Here is a 5,726-nt window from a genome sequence, read left to right as displayed (position 1 = left end):
AGGACGGGGCTGGCGCCGCAGCGGGCCCGGAGACCCGCCGCGGACCAGGGCTCCCCGGATTGGTTTTAAGTCTGATAAATGCACGCCTTCCTGGAGGGCAGCGCTCTTGGGCACGTATTAGCTCTAGAATTGCCACAGTTATCCGAGTAGCACATCATCAATGCGGAACGATCAAAGGAACCATAACTGATTTAATGAGCCATTCGCAGTTTCACCGTAAAGAATAGTCAGTACTTAGACATGCATGGCTTAATCTTTAAAACAAGCATATACTACTGGCAGGATCAACCAGGTAGCCGAGCTCTGAGGGGTAGACTCTTGGAGTCAGGCTCCGTGAGCTAATGGGAACGCTCGTTGCTGCTGCTGCTACCGCAGCGCTTCTCCGCCGCCGGAGAAGACCTCGCAGACAACATTGGATGGAGCTTAGGGCAGGGGGGCAAGAAAGATGCTCTCGGTCCCTTCCAAGGACCCGAAAAAGCCTTCCCTTCCCCTCCCTCTCGCAGTCGCTGGCTTTCCCCACTCAGTTCAGCCAAGAAGTGGCGCTCGACTCTCACCTCCATCAGCACCTCCGAAGCTCGGACAGCTCCTGTAGGCTGCGCATAGAAGGAAAGCATTGGACGCTCAACTTCAGCACCTCGAGTGTCGGACGGCTCCACCACCACCTCTCCACACTGTTAAGCGAGAGAGACGATAGGAGCCGTCGCGACGTACCCATGCAGCGCCGCCCGCCAACGCACAGAGGAGCGGAGGGGATCGGGCGCCAGGTCCGGGGGAAGGCTGGGAGGGAAGCTACGGCGCTGCTACCCAGCTTTCAACCCTGCGGGACCGGTGCTCCGCTCCTATCGCTCCGGCGAACAGGGTCCGCTACGCTTTCAACACCAGCGCCCGGCAGAGGGCTTGGAGAAGGCTCGCGCGGATCCTCGGTTCGGATCGCCTGGCTTCGCGGGAGCGGCCTTCGGCTAGGGCCGACGACGGCCGGACCGAGCAGATTTGGACCGGGGTGCGGGGCGAGTACCTGCCTCTCTCACGAAGGGAGTGTCACCGGTAAGAAGCCTCTTCCCACGTCTGCTTGCCGACTTACGCTCGCCCCGACGAGAGGCCCAACCGAAAGAGTGGAAAGGGGCAGAGATTTCCAGGGTCGCCCCACCAGGGATGCAATACCCCAGTGCAGACAGTCGGCCCTGCCCCGAACCTACTCGGTGGTTTGAAGGTTAACCTCTTGGGGAAAAGCAGCGATTCGCCTCGCGGTGCGTGCCTCCGCGGATCTAAACCCCCTCGATCGATGTGGGGCCAGAGGACCCCTTTTCCCCGTACGAAACTGTCAGCTCACCATGGGCTCGACGTCCGTGGGTCGGGGAGTTGAGCGCTTACGCGCGGCGGGACCTTATAACCTGCAGCGGCTGAGGAGCGAAGATTTCCAGGGTGGGCCCCCGGGGATGCCATACCCCGAGCAGCCTGTCGGCCCCGCTCCTAGCACGCTGGCAAGCAATGGAGTCTTCCCCGCGGCAGCCACCGCCCTCGCCCTAGCCTCGCCGTCGGTCGATGAAGAACGTCGTTCGCCCTCCTCTGGCTCGGGATTTGGAAACGGCCTGGCCTTCGCCTACTCCGTCGGGCAACTGCCTTCCGCCAGCCCCTTCCCTCGAATCCCCTTCTTCCATTTTAGACCCGATCAGGGGATTGGTCAGCCCAGCCCTGGGGTAAGAAGAGGGGTTGGGGTCGGTTCGGCTTCGGGTGCCCCGCTCGGCCAAAGGTTCCCCTCGCTTTGGAAGCACGCGAGGTCGCGGAGGGTGTCGGGGTTATTTTTTCGGCTCCCTGGCTTCGCGGGAGCGGCCTTCGGCTAGGGCCGAGGCCGTCCGGCCCGCGCAGATTTGGACCGGGGTCCGGGGCGAGTACCTGCCTCTCTCACGAAGGGAGTGTCACCGGTAAGAAGCCTCTTCCCACGTCTGCTTGCCGACTTACGCTCGCCCCGACGAGAGGCCCAACCGAAAGAGTGGAAAGGGGCAGAGATTTCCAGGGTCGCCCCACCAGGGATGCAATACCCCAGTGCAGACTGTCGGCCCTGCCCCGAACCTACTCGGTGGTTTGAAGGTTAACCTCTTGGGGAAAAGCAGCGATTCGCCTCGCGGTGCGTGCCTCCGCGGATCTAAACCCCCTCGATCGATGTGGGGCCAGAGGACCCCTTTTCCCCGTACGAAACGGCCGGCTCACCATGGGCTCGACATCCGTGGGTCGGAGAGTTGAGCGCTTACGCGCGGCGGGACCTTATAACCTGCAGCGGCTGAGGAGCGAAGATTTCCAGGGTGGGCCCCCGGGGATGCCATACCCCGAGCAGCCAGTCGGCCCCGCTCCTAGCGCGCTGACGAGCAATGGAGTCTTCCCCGCGGCAGCCACCGCCCTCGCCTCGCCGTCGGTCGATGAAGAGCCGAGTTCGCCCTCCTCTGCTCGGGACTCGGAAACGGCCTGGCCTTCGCCTACTCCGTCGGGCAACTGCCTTCCGCCAGCCCCTTCCCTCGAATCCCCTTCTTCCATTTTAGACCCGATCAGGGGATTGGTCAGCCCAGCCCTGGGGTAGGAAGAGGGGTTGGGGTCGGTTCGGCTTCCGGTGCCCCCGCTCGGCCAAAGGTCCCCTCGCTTTGGAAGCAGAGGGTGCCGGGGTTATTTTCGGCTTGACGCCTAGTCCGGTCCCTGCCGGTTCCCGTGGAGGCCCGCGGTCAAAACCAGCTCCCCGGCTGTCGGAGCCGGAGCCCCGCAGCCCGAGCGGACGCACCGAGTCCCTCATGTAAGGGATAGCCGCCCCTACGGAACGGCCCGGACTGGGACCAGGCACCCCCAGGCGCCGAAGGGGTGGGTCGGCCGTGTTGCCGAAGCTTAGCCGGCGCTGATGACCGCAGCCCCTAACGATGCCCACAGGCGGGGGAGCCAAGGAGAGCACTAGGAAGACGTGGCGGGGTCGGACGGCTCAATTTCCAGGGTGGGACCCCGGGGGTTCAGTACCCCGGGCATCCGGTCGGTTTCGCCGGCGCGACCCCAAGCCTTCCACGGCCCCCTTCGTGGGTGCAGGGATACCGTGCAGGGTGCAGGCTTAGACGCCAATTCCCCAGAAGTTTTAGGGATAGGGTTTGTCCGGGCGCCACCGCAGCGACAACCTCGCAAGAAGCTCTCTTCCACAAAAGCACGGGCAACGTTCGTGTGCGAGTGTTGGTCTCCCATGGTCTACCGACTCCCCCGGGCGGCCCAAGCGTTACGCCCACGGCCGGGCCCTCGAGCAGGCGCACCCCTGGTGCCTCTCGTAAGGGAAGGCTACGGTCCTCAACCCCTCGTATGGCGGGGAGGGCGCATTTGAAACGCTAAAGGACGAGCCCTGTTCGGGACCTGGCGGGGATCCGCGGATTGGCGAGAGGGATGGGTCTGCCGTTGGTCAGAGGGGACGCACCCCTGGGACGCAGTTTGGCATTAGCGACCGATGGCCCATCTACGACCATGTACTCCGGGAGCGCCAAGGAGGACGCGGGTGGGCTTTGGGGGCAGACTCAATTTCCAGGGTCTGGGCGCCGGGGGTGCAATACCCTTAAGCGCTCATGTCGGTTTCGTCTGCCGCCCGCCTCTGGCCCGGCTCCTAGTGACGGGTGCTGTGAACGTGCGATCGTGCTTGCGGTTGAAGAGTTCAAAGGCTACCGCTGGGGATAACACGCCCGGGGAATTTAGAAACCCCCCCCTCCGCTACAATCTCTGCTTCTGCCGGACTCGGAGGGGAGCCGCCCCGGGGGCGACCGCTCCCTCTCCTCTTCCGCGGCGTGCCGCGCGCTTCGCCGTCAGCAGCGGAGCGAACCTTTTTCTCGGTCCGCAGCTCTTCAGGCGTAGGCGGGCAGCGCTAACAGGGTACACTGGGGACCACTCGACCGCAACCGCTCCTCCGACCGACGAGCATACCTACCGCGGATACGCCACGGTGGGTCTAAGCCTCGTCGCCGCCGCGAGGAGCAGGCGGGAGCCGTCCCTTTTCGTGCTGCGGAAATAAACCGTGGACACAGAGGTGTGTCTGCGCTCTCCGACCGGGCGGGGGGCGATTGGACTTGCCCGAGGGACACTAGGCGAGGCGCTGCCGCGGGAGCCGGAGCTCCGCGCTGGACGCTGCCGCCGCCGCCGCCGCCCCCCACCCACGGTACGGTGGAGTACGCCCGTTCCATACGCTTCGTAGCAAACCTCAGCCGAAGCAGAGAGTCCTACCGCTGTGGCAGGAGCGGGGCCGTGCGAGGACCACACTGGCACCGCGCTACACAACCTTAGGCAGAGGACCACAGCCGCTCACGGGGAGCGGGGGATTGATGCGCGACCAAGACTGAGGCTAAGGAACGCTTTACCATAAACCGGCCGGGGCCAATACCCCTGACCGAGCAAAGTGCCCTGCCCCGCCGGATCGCGCTGTGTCAGATCGATCAAAAGAGCGGAGAGCCGAGACTCTACCGCTGGGAGTTTGTGGAGAACGGCCTGGCTTGCGTCCCGTCCTCCCGCCCTCGACCTCACATGGCTAGCCTCACCCGCCGGGAGCCACCCCATTGGGGACCGTAGGGCGGAGAAGGGGTCTCCGCGTCCGGAATTTACTTGTGGAGAACGGCCTGGCTTACGTCCCGTCCTCCCGCCCTCGACCTCACATGGCTAGCCTCACCCGCCGGGCGCCACCCCATTGGGGACCGTAGGGCGGAGAAGGGGTCTCCGCGTCCGGAATTTACTTGTGGAGAACGGCCTGGCTTACGTCCCGTCCTCCCGCCCTCGACCTCACACGGCTAGCCTCACCCGCCGGGCGCCACCCCATTGGGGACCGTAGGGCGGAGAAGGGGTCTCCGCGTCCGGAATTTACTTGTGGAGAACGGCCTGGCTTACGTCCCGTCCTCCCGCCCTCGACCTCACATGGCTAGCCTCACCCGCCGGGCGCCACCCCATTGGGGACCGTAGGGCGGAGAAGGGGTCTCCGCGTACGGAATTTCTTGTGGAGAACGGCCTGGCTTACGTCCCGTCCTCCCATGGCTAGCCTCACCCGCCGGGCGCCACCCCATTGGGGACCGTAGGGCGGAGAAGGGGTCTCCGCGTCCGGAATTTCTTGTGGAGAACGGCCTGGCTTACGTCCCGTCCTCCCGCCCTCGACCTCACATGGCTAGCCTACCCCGCCGGGCGCCGCTCCATTGGGGATACGGTACGGCAAAGCGCGACGCCGCACGATGCCAACACTTTGTGCAAAAACCTGGCAGAGTCGACCAAAACCTCGCTTCTTTGACCGGTATTTTTGATGCTTTTCTCTGCCGCCGAAGGTGCACTGAGGGTCGGATCGCCCAAAATTTTTACCGGTCGTTTTGGTCTGCGGTTCTTCCGAGAGGTGCCCGCCTGACAGTTCTTTTTCAGCAGCCTCCGAAAGGCCATCCAGCGGGCAAGCCAGGGGTTGGCAGCCGCCGGCGGTGAGCCTTCCCCGGCCGGGGCAGACGGCTCCGACCGCAAAATTTTTTCGACTTTCGCCGAGGCCAAAACCCCATGCACTTTTAAAGCCTGCCCGCAGCGCCGTCTCCTGTCAGACGTCCCTTGCCGCCTGCGGTGGTCCTCGCCCGGCAGAGAGAAGCCGGAGTCGCCCCCTCTCCGGTTCTTTTTCACCATTCCGGAGCTCTGAAATCTGCCGGACACCGAGTGACCGAGGACGCTTCCAGGAGGGCGGCAGCGAGAGGCAGAGTGCCACCGGT

The 5,726-nt window shown here is 64.4% G+C and overlaps 1 non-coding gene across 1 annotated transcript in view; it reads right to left on the bottom strand.

Annotated features, from left to right (window-relative positions):
• LOC140110402 (18S ribosomal RNA) overlaps positions 1-295 on the bottom strand; it is a 1,884-nt gene extending 1,589 nt beyond the window's left edge. The window contains exon 1 of the ribosomal RNA XR_011851455.1: positions 1-295. This exon is cut by the window's left edge and continues 1,589 nt beyond it. This is a non-coding gene — a ribosomal RNA (18S ribosomal RNA).
• Between the last annotated feature and the right edge of the window lie 5,431 nt (positions 296-5,726).

Source organism: Engystomops pustulosus, unplaced genomic scaffold (assembly GCF_040894005.1).
Source record: "Engystomops pustulosus unplaced genomic scaffold, aEngPut4.maternal MAT_SCAFFOLD_273, whole genome shotgun sequence".
Lineage (NCBI taxonomy): Eukaryota > Metazoa > Chordata > Amphibia > Anura > Leptodactylidae > Engystomops > Engystomops pustulosus.
Note: the sequence above shows the minus strand (reverse complement) of the source record. Positions and strands in the feature narration are given on the sequence as shown.